Below are 16560 nucleotides of genomic sequence, written 5' to 3' on the forward strand. Positions count from 1 at the left end.
CCCGTCTACCTGAACAATTTGATATTTTCTGAAGATATTAATATATTAAAAATAATTTACGAACATATCAAAAACTGTAAATATAGATTGTAGCAATAAAATTTACCCTGTATTTAAGAAATTTTGTTAAAACAAAGCAGGCATGTTTGTTAAAACAAAACAAACATGTTTGTTTTGTTGTTATTTTTTTTAAACCCTGTAGATTTAAGTAATTATTGTATATTATAATTGAAAAAAGAAAAGAACAAAAAAAAAGAGAAAAAGAAAAGCAAAAAAAAAGAAAAAAAAAACAGAAAAAAAGCAAAAAAAAGCAAAAAAAAGAAAAAAAAACTAAGAAGATGTAAACCTCCGCGAGGTTGAATCGGGTTTGCGTCTTAGCGTAGTAAAAAACAATTTATAAAAAACAACAATAAAAAAAACAAGTTAACAATATAAAAAAAAATGCAACAAAAAATACAAAAAAAAAAATAAAAATTTACAAAAAAAAATGAACAACCAAAACAGAGTATTATTTAGATAATAATTGTAGATAATAATGTTAGTTTGTTATGTATTTAGAGTTAGAAATACAGAAAAAATTCCTCTGATTGAAAAATCAAATTTGTTTGTTTTTAAAATAACAAAATGTCTGGCTAATTGGCTCGGCCAAGGCCATCAAATTCACACAAAAAAAAACTATAAACAACTATCACGTCAGTCGCAAAAGTGAGGTTGTACCAGTTACGTTGATACATGAGCATGAAAATTATGTTACCGTTTTCGGCAGGAGTTTCGCTTCTGTGTGGTTATTTATTCTGTGCAATAAATAATTTATTTCTTCCAATACAGTCAATAAATAGTACATTCTTTCACGATTTTTGCTGTAAATTTTAAAGAACCGCTTGGATTGACATGAAATTTGGCATATGCATAGCTAACATATCAAAGAAAAAAGTGATATGGTGCCGATTTGTGTTTTTGCCTTGGGGTGAGTTTCACCCCGTCTCGGGGGTAAAAAAATATATGTCCAAGACAAGTCCCGAAATGGATAAACTGACTAATTTTAAGCAACTTTTGCTCTATAGAGTTTTTTTCACCAAATCAATACTTTTCGAGTTATTTACAAGTGAATATGTTCATTTTTCATTAAAATAACCACGTTCTTAGACGGTTTTTCGAAAATAACTCAAAACGTAAGCATTTTGTCGAAAAAAATATTCTTAGCAAAACTATAGCCTATAAAAAGGTGAAAAAAAAACGGTGTATATAAATTAGGTCACTATACCAAGCAAAAGCAGAGTTATAGCTAATGAAAAATAGGTTCATATTCGAAAAATTCCAAATAGAATAATTAAATGTGAAATATCGAAATAATGAAGCATTCTTGGGGAAAACATATTACAACTTTTTTAAAGTGTTTAAAAAAAGATTTATTTCTGTTTTTATAAAAAAATTCTAGCATCAAATGTAAGAAGGTTACGCTCAAAATAAAGTTGGTCCCTTTTGTTTTGGCAAAAAAGAATCAGGAAGATCACCCCCCAATTAGCAACTTAAATAAAATTAATCGTTACCGCTTCACAAGTTACTTTACTTATGTTTTGTTTATATGATCTGTAAGTTTCATCGATTCAAAGTGCTTATTTTTGAAAAACTTTGGTTTTAAAGTAAAATTTTTAAAAATTTTAATTTTGAAAAAAATGCTTTTTTTCAAAATAACTTAAAAATGATTAGAGATGCCAAAAATCTTCAACAATAAAAAAAGTCGGCTTTACTTTTCTGAATATTTTGTATTTTTTTGTTTTTCTGTAAGACAAAAATTGGTTAAGATTCGGTGTTTCTAAATTTGCACACTCGTGATAAGTGACTCGTTCAAGCCCTTTTAACTACAGCTCTTTCAAGAATAAGGAAAACACATCTTGGGGAAAACACATCACAACTTTTTTAAAGTGTTTAAAAAAATGTTTATTTCTGTTTTTATAAAAAAATTCTAGCATCAAATGTAAACAAGTTACGCTCAAAATAAAGTTGGTCCCTTTTGTTTTGACAAGAAAAATCAGGAAGATCACCCCCCAATTAGCAACAAGTTACTTTACTTATATTGTGTTTATATGATCTGTAAGTTTCATCGATTCAAAGTGCTTATTCTTAAAAAGAATTGGTTTTAAAGTAAAATTTTTAAAAATTTCAATTTTGAAAAAATGCTTTTTTTCAAAATAACTTAAAAATTGTTAGAGATACCAAAAGTCTTAAACAATAAAAAAAGTCGGCTTTACTTTTCTGAATATTTTGTATTTTTTTGTTTTTCTGGAAGACAAAAATTGGTCAGGATTCGGTGTTTCTAAATTTGCATACACTCGTGATAAGTGACTCGTTCAAGCCCTTTTAACTACAGCTCTTTCAAGAATAAGGAGTTTGAACCGATGAAACTTACAGATCATATGATCAATACATACGCGAGTAAAAAACTTGTGAAGTGGTAACAATTAAGTTCATTTGAAATGCTAATTAGGGGGTGATTTTACCGATTTCTTACCAAAAAAAGGGACCAACTTTATTTCGAGCGTAACTTTTTTACTTTTGATGCTAAAATTTTTTTTAAAAACAAAAATAAGCATTTTTTAAACACTTTAAAAAAGTTAAAATGAGTTTTCCCCAAAAAAGTGCTTCGTTTTCTGGTTATGGCACATTAAAATATTCGATTTGGAATTTGACGAATATGAACCTATTTTTCATTAGCTATATATAACTCTGCATCTGCTAGGTATAGTGACCTAATATATACACCATGTTTTTCACTTTTTTACATGCTATATTTTTGATAAGAATTTTTTTTTCGACCAAATACCTACTTTTTGAGTTATTTACGAAAAACCGTCTGAAAACGTGGTTCTTTTGTAGAAAAATTAACATATTCACTCGCAAATAACTACAAAACTATTAACTTGGTGAAAAAAACTTTATAAAACAGAAGTTTTTTTTTTTCTCTGATTCTGGCCTTGGTTTAGAACTAGAACCTTTAGCCACGTAATTGTATAACTTATCACTAACTCAGGTGTAATGTGTAGTGTGTGTGTGTTGAGTAAGTGTCTTGTTACTTTGCAAAGTCGACGTCATTGTCTTTGCAAAGAGACGCTAATTGTATCCGAACGTCTGCGGTCCCTCCGGTGAGTACCGATAAAACAAAAGTTGCTTGGAATTAGTCATTTTATCCATTTCCGGACTTATTTCGAACATATATTTTTCACCCCCAAAAGGGGGTCAAACTCACCCCTAGGGCAAAAGCACACATCGGCACAATATCACTTTTTTTCTTTGACTTGTTAGCTATGTGTATGCCAAATTTCATGTCAATCCAAGCGGTTCTTTAAAATTTAGAGGTTTTGCAATATTTTACCTTTAAAGAACGTACTCGTACTACAAAGCTTGTCTTAAATCTACCAAGAGGGTTTGGAGTAATATGTTGTGGTCGTGGCATTACAGTCTGGGAAATGTAAATTCAGTCTCAAATGCCACTGCTCCGATGAAGAAGGATTTGTTTATATTGCTTTCGAAATATTTTCAAGCAGTGATTTGTTTTACTAGGATTTATGTACTGTAACAAAATTAAAATTTCATTTCAAGGAAAATAGAAAGAATAATACTCATTTGTATTAGAATAGGTGGGTGCTTATTGTTTGTTGATTCGGATAGCAAGTTGATTATAATTTAAAGAGACGTGTACAAAAACAATCAACATAATAGTGCAAGCTGTGGGTGAAAAATAGGTCGATTTCAGGATATAATTCAGGAATTTTTGAAACCTATCAGGTATTGTAAAGGACGATGCCAGGAATAATTTCTACTAAAATGTAACCAAACATTTTGTGCGCTTTTTTATTTATAATGTTTTTCATTTGTTAAATTTGCAATTTTTAAATATTTTTAATTTTGCAGCTTAGGTTATTCATTTTAGAGAAAAAATTTTAAATAGAAAGTTGTAGTTAATTAAAAAACCTACAATTTGAGCTATGGCAAGTTTAATTTCGTTAATCTGTTATTGCCTTATTATGCCTTATGCTATTAATCTTCGTTTTGCCTTTAGCAACAATAATCTGCAAGTTAGAAACTTATAGGATGTATAGGAGCCGCTTCAGTTCTAAATGTTTATAACGAAATTTGCCCCCTTATTTTCAAACCCGAAATAAGAGGTTGAAAAATGTTTTATGCATTTATTTAGATCAGAATATTATGAAAATATAAGTCTTTAGAAGGAGAGTGGATTAAGGATTAACTCTCTATGATTTTTTTCAAAAAGTTATAGCCTTCGATTTTTGACGTCTCGGGATAAACAATTTATAATATCTAAGCAACAAGTTCACCAATCGGGCTTTACAATTTTTTTATATTTAGAATTGAAAGATCTTCTTTTTAAAGCCTTAAAGAGTAAAAAAAAAGGTATTTTTACAATAAATAATGCAATTGCAAAAACGGCCATTTTGGACCTTTCGCAGGCTGTTTTGCAATAACAAATTCACGAAATTAAACTTGCCATAGCTCAAATTGTCGGTTTTTTAATTTACTACAACTTTCTATTTAAAAGTTTTTCTCTAAAATGAATATCCTAAGCAAAATAAATTGCAAATTTAACAAATAAAAAACGTCATAAATAAAAAGCGCACAAAATTTTTGGTTACATTTTAGTAGAAATTATTCCTGATTATACCTGAAACGTATCGATTATACCTGATTAAATACCTGATAGGTTTCAAAAAATTCCTGAATTATAACACGTTTTTTTCACCCACAGCATGGGGTATGGTATAAGCTCTCTGTCTACTGTTTATTACTGAAAAAATAAGTATTTTAATTAAAATAAATTTAATTCTGACTTTGGTACTTTTTAGTAAATACAACTTACCAAGAAATATAGTAAGACACTAGAAACAACAGTTTGAATAATTATTAAACGAGGAGTATGCAAATAATGATAATGAAGAAAGTACAGAGATAATGGATCACGATAATGAAGAATACACATACTTAGCAATAAATACGCGAAACTACTGTACGGAACATCTAGCGCCATCCCTAACTGAAGTTAAAATCAGTACAAACAAAGTATATATTTATTAAAATCCCTTAGAGGGCTACATCAAAATCATAGAACGTTTTCGATCTAAAAAGATCATGATCAGTGCTGATACAGGTCTATCACATGCTGAGCCACCAAAAATACGTGGGTAAAAACACTTTAAATGTTTTAAAATTATGATAAACTTACAATATTATGTATAATTAAAGCGATGGATGTTTAATAAATACAGAGGGGTTCAAAATTATGAAATAAATTTATTTTTTCGAGAATAGGACACTCTGGAGAAAAATCCCGAGACAGGCCGATTTTTATTTTTAAATTGTGATTTTTTGACATATATATCATACTAGTGATGTCATCAATCTGGTCGTAATGACGTAATCGATGATTTTTTTAAATAAGAATAGGGTTCGTGTGCTAGCTGATTTGAAAGGTTATTCAATTCTTTATTCAGGTGGGTGGCAGCTTAAATATTGAATTTAAGCAAAAAGCAATGTTTATTTATCAAATAAACATTTTTTTCCTGTTGTTACATTACATACATTTACATACATTCTTCTTTTTGAGTTAAATAATTTAATTCAAAACAAATTATTTTGGACACCCTGTATAAATAATTAGGTTAATTGTTAAATTACTGAGTAGAGAATTAAATAACCTTTCAAATGAGCTAGCACACGACCCCTTTTTGAGTAAGATTGTGCAAAAAATCCGAATCGGAGTATTTTTCCTAGCGGATGGGCAGTGGCTTTATGGACTATTATGGGTTTAACACAGTAAAAAATAACATATTATTTTTTGCATGTGAAAAATTGAACAATCAGGAATTGAAATATGACCGAGTAATATGTATTGTTTTTTGTACAGACTGTATAAGAAAAATATTGCATTGATTGATAACCCTACTGCTTCTTCGAGCCCTTTCCTTTTGTGAAAGAGAAATCGCCTCTTAATAAAATAAATATCGATCTGCCAGTAATTTGTTCTTGGAATACATTCTACATTTCGGAAAGTACAATAAAACTCTGGAATGATTTATTATCCCAATTTAATCTGGACCATATTGTAGCATAACTCGAGTTTATAGCGGTGGTTCATTGGCGAATAATGAATTCCGGCAAAGTTCTCGAATGCCTCTAACTATTATTACCGATTATTCGAAATTGGAATTGAGACAAAGGTACCCATAGAAACGAGAAACGGGAGATGACAGATACACAAATTTATTGATTTCTCTAAGAAATACATAAAGAGTTGCATGTTTTAGATGCAAGCGAGCGAAAATTAAGTATTAGGTTTCTATTTTCTTGAATGACATGTCTTTGGAGATAGTCAAAATGTACTGCAATATTGTTTCACGTTTGTAGAGGCAAAATTTACCTAAAATCACCCTAACCAGAGTCGTATGGATTTGTTCAATTTTGTTATAACAGACAATGTATTAAAATAACATTTGGAGGGCAGACTGTGGTCTACCCTCGTAACTGTCTTTTTGCAAATGGGTTTTTTAATAACAATTTTAATAAAATACTGATTTTTTATGGCTCAAAAAATCGATTACGATCTTATAATACCTCTACAGTCAGTGTTTGGGCAAGTACAATAATTATTGTTTAGATATTAAATTTCCCCGAAATAAATAAATTGAAAAACTTACTTGGTCGATGTAGCTGACATTTAGCATCCTGTAATAACTCGTTAATTTCGATAATTTCGAGTTAAATTACTTGTTGTTATTAAAAAAAAAAGAATGTGTGTGTACTTTGTACGCACGTAAGAAGTTATACTTCTATTATATGAAGTCTTAAAAATAAATATACTTTAACAGTTTGTTTTAATTTATTTTAAACACCAAACTAATATTTTGAGCTTACCGCTTTCAAAAAAAAAAAAAAATAAAAAAAGTACAGGATTGCTCCGGATTCGAACTCAAGACCTCTCGATCTCTGGCTGAATGCTATAGCAAATACGCTACGAGGACTGTGTCTGTATCGGTTCGGACGTACCTAATGACAATTCACGGTAACAAACAGACAAGGTGAAGTATAATATATACAATAAAATGTTTTAATAATACTCATCTTACTCCTGAGGAAGACAAATCCAAAGACACAAAAATTATAATAAATATATTTACTAAAAACACTAATACATTCTTTTCACACCTTTTCTTGCACTGATATATTTATATACTTCGTCTAATTTACTAACCGTTGCACGTCATCCGCGTCATAGCCTGTGACGTCGCATGATACCAACACGAAATATTTGGCGGTAGGTGTGTTCTTTTTTAGAATCATTTTGCCAAGTACACTGGAATTACAGCCACTAGACATATTTTATTATATACGCGTAGAAATAATATTTGAAGATTTCTATTAATGTTAACCTAAAGAAATACACAATAATATGTTTCATTTAATTTGTATAAATGGATTATAAAGCGTTTTTATGAAGCACATTTTTGGTCAGAACACACTGTAACTGTAATCGAACGAAGGTGACATTTTAGAATAAATTGGTAACATTTATTTGACAGTTGCGGTGATGACACTTCATATTTGTTTATATTCTTTACTATAAGTATCTGTTCTATTATATTTACTGTTTTTATTATTTACTTTACTATAAAAAGATCCTCTACTATAAAAATATAAATTTCACCTAATTTTATCACGACTTGGAATAATCGAGGTATCTGACAACTTCTTTAGTTGTTATTGTAGACATATACAAAGAAACCTATCGGCTTCTCCCAAGAGTTCGGAGCCGTTTTTTTAATAATTATTAACAATGCAGTGCAAAAACGCTTGCACTGCAAATCTTAAATAATTATAACTTAATTGTTGTTCTCTATTTCTTAAGTTTTTATTTATTTACATTGAATATTAATTTGATTTGTTGTATAATCCACGTTTACAATAATTATGTGATCTATTTGATTTAAAATGGATCCAGGATTTTTTTTATACTTTGGCAACTATGTCAACTTAGATCTCTGGCGTAGATAATGACGTGCAACGGTAAGTAAATTAGACGGACTGTACATAACTTGAAAGATTTAGCAACTAAACGACATACTGTCTGTGTGCGCATGAGCGCAATATTATGAAATTTTACTCTCAATAGCGCCTAAAGAAGTATAACTTCAAAATCAGAATTAGACCAGGGCTGATCTGTAAACGTCTATTTTTGGATGTGAGAGGTGGCATTCGGATTTTTATAGATAAAGTTAGGTGACAACTTCAATAATAATATTGACTTATGCTCCTTCTCAAATATGCTCGGGACATTAATAAAAAAATTAAAATATTTCAAAAATTTCTAAAAACATCGATTTTTTTCTACTTTCTTTGCTTATAACTTTAAAACGATCGTTTTGGAACAAAGTCGTACAAAAATAAAATAAAGATAATTGAATTTTGTATGATATACGACTGCTTAAAAATGTCTTACAGTATTACCCTTTCTGCAATATAGCAATAAATACAAAATAAGGGGGCAAAATAAGCCTGTTGTTTTTCAAAGTTTTTTAACCACTTAGAACCTTAGTAATTCGCTTAGAAAATTCTTATAGCATACTTAAGCCGTCTATCAAATTTCATTAAAATCGACGTAATAGATTTTGCATAATAAATTTGCAATCTAATTTTTTTTTTAAAAGTTCAAATTTTTTAAAAACTTTCTGAACAAAAAGTAGACCATTTAGAAGTTGTGATTTTTACGTGAAATCGATGAGTTTTTCACAGATACATTGGGGTAATTATAATTTATTTATGTGTATTTATGTATGCTAGACTTTACTCTGATGTAAAAAGATCGATAAAAAAACAAAATTCGACACTTCCACCAGAGTAGAACAACGCATAAAGAAATTAAGGTTTAGACTTACGCAGCACACGTACACGAGCCCGAATTGAATGAAGCCTTTGTCCAGTTTAGATTTATTTACCTAGAAAAGAAAAATACAATCATTAGAAGAATTGCCCAACCGAAAAACTATATATAAGTCAGTCTTTCTTTTGAAAGTCTACAAAATTTTAATAAAACAAATAAAACAATGACTGTTGTTGCACAACAGCAATAAATATATATATTTATATTTATAAAATCATCTTGCAACATATCTGCTACTGGTTTGTACTAGGCTTAAAGATTATAATAGACAAATTCAGAAACCTTGTAGCATTTTTTTCATCCTATATAACAGGGGTGGGCAAAAGCCGGCCCGCGGGCCGGATTCGGCCCTTTTGCTTACTTTATCCGGCCCATTGAAAAATTCCGCAAGCAAGTTTTTTTAAGATCGTAGGCGCAATGCTTTTTAAATGCATTCATTTTTTTCGAATCCTGAGAAAACTAATAAGTATTTTTGAAAAATTTTAAAGGCAGAATGAAATATTACATTATTACTGAGGGCCGAAAGTCCCTGAAAACTTCTATAATGTTTATCACAGAGGTGAAAAAAAGAGAAAATTTAGTATGATTTTTAATGTCAAATATATCATTCAAAGAAACTTTTTGTTTATTCTAAGGGACTTTAGACCCTCGGTAATAATGTAATTTTCCAAAAATATTTTTTATTTTTGTCAGGATTCGATAAAAATTTGCATTTAAAAAGCATTGGTCCGAAATTTTGCGCCTACGCTCTTAATCTCTTTTATGCGATTTTGTTGAAATCAACAGTATTAGTGTTCGTATAAATAATGAATATCTATCTTTTGCTTTTCTTAAAAGCGTCTGTGTGTTTAACCCGGTCCAGTTGCGAATATTTTTCGGCCAGGTCCTCGATTTTTGACCCTTCGCTTCGTATACTAAACGGATACAAAGCGAATACGTTCGATAACGAAGCGAAGGGTCAAAAATCGAGGACCTGGGTATTTGTCGTCTACCAGGACCCCTTTTTCTACGATTTTACCCTTCATAATCGACTGCTGCTGCTGCTGCAACAACTTACTTGCGTTATCATTTCTGTTCCTTTCTTCCTTCTTTTCCTTGGCGTCCATTTTAAAATTTGCTTTGGCAGCCTGTCCTCGTCCATTGACGTCGTACATGACAATACCAGATCAGTTGCCTCCTTTAAATTTCATCTATGATGGTTGACTTGACATAACATTTTCCATCCGATATCAGATTTGCAGATTGAATCTTTGGTTACTCAAAATTTCCTCATCTTCAAAAAGGCTACTCTTGCTTGATTACTCTATTCTTGATCGAATTTCTGAAGTTCATTTTTTATCTGGGTCCTTGTTATTTTGCAATGGCTTAATATAATGGACCATATTAAAAATTTCGTAATTTTACTGGGAACAAATTGTTCGCATGTACACACCAGAAAGACATTTTATTATTATTAACAGTCAAATGTCATTCTCAAAATGCTTTAAAATGATACTTTTATTTTTGTGAAAAAAATTTCTTGGCCAGAGAAAAACCTCCACCAAAAACATTAGCGTACATACTGGGTATAGTCCTCCGGCCCGAGAGACATTTTGAAAATTTCATTTTGGCCCGCGCTTAAAAGTATTTGCCCACCCTTGCTATATAAGGTTTTAATTCGCGTCTTAGAAATCTTAGAAAAAGTTTTTTTATAGACGTTCGAACTGCTTCTCAAAAATAAAGCATGTTCTAAGGCCGCTGACAGACAGAACCACTTTTTGAAGTCGAAGGCAACCGCAAAAAGTCACTGGCTTGTCGCTAGTATTGGCGTTTGCTGTGGTTCTGATCAACTTCTTTTTGTAGTTAACCGAAGTAGCAAAATGTAGTTTGTACAAGCAGATTAATTATGAATTCGAACGAAGAAACAGTTGTGAAATACTTAGGATTATAATCTAGATCAGAAACTGCTATGGAAAGACTGTATACATCAAATTACTAAAAAGTCTGAGAATGCTATTAACATACTGAGAGCTTTCTGTTATACCAAATGGGGAGCTGACCCAAATATTGCCTTGTTGTTTTATAGTACCATGATAAGATCAATCCTGGATTATGGTAGTCATTTGTATGGATCAGCGGCACAAACGCATTTAGATAAAATATAAAACCAAAAAAAAAACAAAGGCTTGAGAATATGTCTTGGATATCTCAAGTCAACTCCAATAAATATTATGGAAGCAGAAGCCGTAGAACCACCATTACAACTGAGAAGGCAACTAATCAGTATCAAGTTCATCAAGAAAGCATTTTCCAAATCCGCAAGTTATATAACACCTATCTATGAACTTTCAGTTTCAGTACTCACACAGTCGTATTGGCTAAAAAAAAACTCCACTTATCTGTGAAAGTTACACTACTCTTTCTCAATACAGGTTGTCACATTACACATCAAAAATCCAACCAATATTTTCAGAACATCCACATATTCTGTTTTCTAAACAAATCCAGACATTTGATATCGACAAAAACGACCACTTTCTCGAACCCGTGTTGAGCTGCCCCCCCCCCCCACTTTCAAAAATTAAAAAACTAATAGTCTTGATTTATGAGCTATTTATGAGCTGTCATATTCCGCAAACTAAAAATTTTGAGCTAGTTCCACTGAGCAGGAATTTAATACTTTAGTGGGGGGGGGGGGGCTGAGTCAGCCCCCCACTACTTAAAAATTGGAATATTGAATCGGTTTTTGCGACATAATTACGAGCTATTTATGAGCTCTTGAAATTATATAGTTTCGATTTTTGAGCTCATCTCCTTCACCCCCAAACAACCCTTTAATTGATTTAACTTAAGAGAAAAATGCTGAGAAAACTTAAAATATATCGTATTGCGGATTTAATTCCTATAGCGTATATACTCTAAGAATAAACTATTAAATCACGTACATTTCGATTATTGAGCTACAACCCCTTCGCAAGAAAACCACCCTATCTTCCCGGATTAACAGAAAGTTGTACTTAAAATGCATTAAATTAATTATTTGGCGACTACATTCATTTAATAATTTATAAGCTTTCAAACGCACATTTAAATCAGTAAATTGCAATTTATTTTATATAGTGCAGTCACTGAAAGTAAAAATCAACGATTATCTTCAATTTCGGTGAACCTTCATCGATTTTTACGAAAATTGGTCAGTGGTTAGAGGATACCTCAAGAAACAAAGGTGACATGGTACCACCTTGCGCCTTTACCCTGAGGGTGGATACTGGGGGGTGGATACCCTGGGGGTGAAAAATTATTTTATAAAAAAACAACTGCACAAATCTATAAAAGAACAAATTATAAGCAAAATTTATTATATAAAGTTATTAAAATAAGTCAATACTTATTAAGTTATTAAAGATCAAAAATTTTAATTATTCGTGAAAAAAATGCATGTTTTGAAGCGGTTTTTCGTAAATCACTGAAAAACTGTAAGTTTTTACAAAAAAGTTATTAGTAGTTTTATTCGTATAGCTTATATTCTAAGAATAAACTCTTAAATCACGCGCCTTTCGATTATTGAGCTACAACCCCTTCGCAAGAAAACCATACCATATTCCCGGCTTAAGAAAGAGTTGTACTTAAAATAATTTAAATTAATTATTTGTCGACTAGATATCGTTTAATAATTTATGAGCTCGCAAAATATACGCATCTCAATTATTGAATTGCCATTTTTTTCTATAGTGCAGTCACTGAAGGTAAAAATCAACTATGACCTTCGATTTCGGTAAATCTGCATTCATTTTCACGAAAATTTGAATAAAAAAATTGAATGAAATTGCTCATTTTTGATAGGTATTTCTAAGTACTTTGACAAGTATTTAGTACCTAAGTGTTATAAAATGCATATCTTTCCCGTTATTTAAGCTTGAATCCTTAGATTTGAAAAGTCGCAGAAAAAATTATACATTTAATTACCAATAACTTACTTTAAATTAACATTAAAGGGTTTTTCAAGTAATCAATTTATTATATTTTTTATTAGCTTCAATTTTAGTGATGAACACTTTTTTGTAAAAACTTACAGTTCTTGAGTTATTTATGAAAAATCGCTTTAAAGCATGCATTTTCTTTCACAAAAATTAAAATATTTGATCTTTAATAACTCAAAAAGTATTGATTTATTTTAATCACATTATATAACAAATTTTGCTTACAATTTGTCATTCTCTCGATTTGTGGGGTTATTTTTAATAAAGTAATTTTCACCCCCGAGAAGGGGTGACATATACCCCAGGTTAAAACCCCAAGTTGTTATTGTTAATTCGTGAAAATGAATGGAGATTTACCGAAATCGAAGGTCATAGTTGATTTTTACCTTCAGTGACTGCACTATAGAAAGAAAATGGCAATTCAATAATTGAGATGCGTATATTTTGCAAGCTCATAAAATATTAAACGGTATGTAGTCGCCAAATAATTAATTTAAATTATTTTAAGTACAACTCTCTCTTAAGCCGGGAATATGGGATGGTTTTCTTGCGAAGGGGTTGTAGCTCTATAATCGAAAGGCGCGTGATTTAAGAGTTTATTCTTAGAATATAAGCTATACGAATTAAACTACTATTAACTTTTTTGTAAAAACTTACAGTTTTTCAGTGATTTACGAAACCGCTTCATAACATGAATTTTTTTCACGAATAATTAAAATCTTTGATCTTTAATAACTTAAAAAGTATTGACTTATTTTCTTTTATTCTTTTATTGATTTGTGCAGTTATTTTTAATAAAATAATTTTCACCCCCGAGAGGGGGCCGTATCCACCCTCAGGGTAAAGGCGCAATGTGGTACCATGTCACCTTTGTTTCTTGACGTATCCTCTAACCACTGACCAATTTTCGTGAAAATCGATGAAGGTTCACCGAAATTGAAGGTAATCGTTGATTTTTACCTTCAGTGACTGCACTATACAAAATAAATTGAAATTTACTGATCTAAATGCGCGTAATTTGGAAGCTTATAAATAATTCAATGATATGTAATCGCCAAATAATTAGTTTAATGCATTTTAAGTACAACTTTCTCTTAAGCCGGGAAGATAGGGTGGTTTTCTTGCGAAGGGGTTGTAGCTCAATAATCGAAATGCACGTGATTTAATAGTTTATTCTTAGAGTATATAAGTTATAGGAATTATATCCGCAATACTATATATTTTAGGTTTTCTCAGCATTTTTCTCTTAAGTTAAATCAATTAAAGGGTTGTTTGGGGGTGAAGGGGATGAGCTCAAAAATTTAAACTATATAATTTCAAGAGTATCCCCCACTAAAGTATCAAATTCCTGCTCAGTGGAACGAGCTCAAAATTTTTAGTTTGCGGAATATGAGAGCTCATAAATCAGGGCTATTTGTTTTTTGATTTTTGTAAGTGGGGGGGAGGGGCAGCTCAACACGGGTCTTTCTCGAAACGGTTAATCAACGATGGCCCGACTACAACCAGATTTACACCGATGCGATGCATGGATCAAAACAAATTCGTACAGGCGCCACTTTTTACGATCACACCACAAAATATCACGAATAGACCAGATTAAATACCAGATGAGGCAACGATATAATACAGCAGAAATGTTTGCAATACGTGAAGCTCTGAAATATATACTTAGGACTGATAGATCGAAAAGTATTATATTTACAGATAGCAAAAGTGTCGTCGAGAGACTAAAGAATATAGGTGCGTCCAAGAACTTAAATCATCTAGAAGTAGAAATATTATAGTCCAGGGTAATAAGGTTTTTTCCATGACACTTGAACAGCCAGGGTACTGAAGCGTTTTTTCGACAGGTATAATTAGAGCAAATTGTAACTATTTCCTGCGTAGGATCTGGCGGCCATTTTTATCTATAAACAATTAAGTGTCAAAAATGGCATTTTTCACTTATTTTTTCAAATCAATGGAAAACAGGGAAACTTATGTTTTTTTAGTAAAAATATCTTCTAGATTATGGAAAAATCTTTAAAATGACGTATTACAAAGTTTGACATACTCATTTATTGTTAATATAATTGCGAAAAAAGGTCGGAATTGCAAAAAAAATTATTTTCGCAATAACTGTTGTACAAATTAGTGTACAGCTTTGAAATTTTTGTCAAATAAGGGTTCTTTGGTGCTTAATATGTGATAAAAATTTGAAAGCGATTCATTCAATTGTTTAAATTTTATTCAAATTGTTTATCCCAGAGAGCATTTTTTTGCAATAACATAAGTCAGAAAAAAATTACGTTAGAACCATTTCACAGGTGTCAAATTAAAGAGCATGAGCTATATTTTCAACTTGGTTTAAAAAAAGTGAATAAAAAATGCATTTATTAGTAATAAATAATTATGCAAAAGTATCGTAAGTCTTTCCTTATAAACTTTTCATTTTGTTATATAAGAAATTATACGTATTTATTACAATGTTTTATTAATTATGATATAAATAACATTACTAGGTAGTTGTGCACTTAAAACAGGGTAAAAAAGTAATTTTTTTTGGAAAAAGTTATTCAAAAAGTTTATAAAGAAAAATTGACGATCCTTTTGCATAATTATTTATTACTACTCCTCCTACGTCGTATAGAGACCCCTATGGGGAATAACAAATGACCATTAAAAAGTGTCTGCTCCCATTGTTTAATAATATACAGGGCGAGTTTCGCATTTTGACAGAAATTTGTATTCGTCATAATTCTTGAACGGTCAGATCGATGTGTCTCTTATTTTGATCAATCGTTACACTATTACCACCTAATAAACGGATTTATTCAAACTAGAAAAAAATCAGGTCCGGCTTTAAAAAATTAGTTCGTTTGAGTCTTAGAAAAAATTTCACCCTGTATACGCTTTTTGAAAACTCTAATATGTATTTTACAAATTAGATAAATAGGCAATTAAAATGGCATATTTATTTTTTTCCCCACACGATTACTTATTTTTTTATTAAAAAATCAAATTTGTCAAAATCGCAATTTTACCATAAAAATAAAACAAAATTAAACGTTTTTCTTAAAATTAAAAGTTTTACCATTTTTTTTTCTATAACACGTCTAGATCTAAAACTCCCCATAACACTTCACTTTGGACTCTATAGTTTAACATAGACGTGATCAAATAGACAAATTTTAAATTTTTTCACCTAATTTTTGCGATTTAACTTTGAAATTCTCGAATCTGCACCTTTTATTTTTTAAAATTCATAACTTTTACGAGAAGAAGTTTTATTTTATTATATATAATTATTTATTACTAATAAATGCATTTATTTATTCACTTTTTTTAAACTATGTTGAAAATGTAGATCATGCTCTTTCATTTGACACCTGTGGAATGGTTCTAACGTCATTTTTTTCTGACTTATGTTATTGCAAAAAAAAATCTCTCTGGGATAAACAATTTGAATAAAATTTAAACAATTGAATGAATCGCTTTAAAATTTTTATCACATATTAAGCACCAAAGAACCCTCATTTGACAAAAATTTCAAAGCTGTCCACTAATTTTTACAACAGTTATTGAGAAAATAATTTTTTTTGCAATTCCGACCTTTTTTCGCAATTATATTAACAATAAATGAGTACATCAAACTTTGTAATACGTCATTTT

General features: G+C 30.4%; 1 protein-coding gene across 2 annotated transcripts in view; it reads right to left on the reverse strand.

Annotated features, from left to right (window-relative positions):
• Positions 1-16560, reverse strand: part of LOC114326709 (protein-tyrosine sulfotransferase) — a 921489-nt gene that overhangs the window by 325233 nt on the left and 579696 nt on the right. Inside the window, exon 3 of one of the 2 annotated variants that reach the window (XM_050648297.1) lies at positions 8946-9005. The exons of the other annotated variant lie outside the window; for it this stretch is intronic. The gene's annotated coding sequence lies outside the window, so the exon portion shown is untranslated. The remainder of the gene's footprint in view (positions 1-8945; positions 9006-16560) is intronic. 2 annotated transcript variants of the gene reach the window in all.

The sequence above is a fragment of the Diabrotica virgifera genome, chromosome 4 (genome assembly GCF_917563875.1).
Source record: "Diabrotica virgifera virgifera chromosome 4, PGI_DIABVI_V3a".
NCBI classification, from domain to species: domain Eukaryota; kingdom Metazoa; phylum Arthropoda; class Insecta; order Coleoptera; family Chrysomelidae; genus Diabrotica; species Diabrotica virgifera.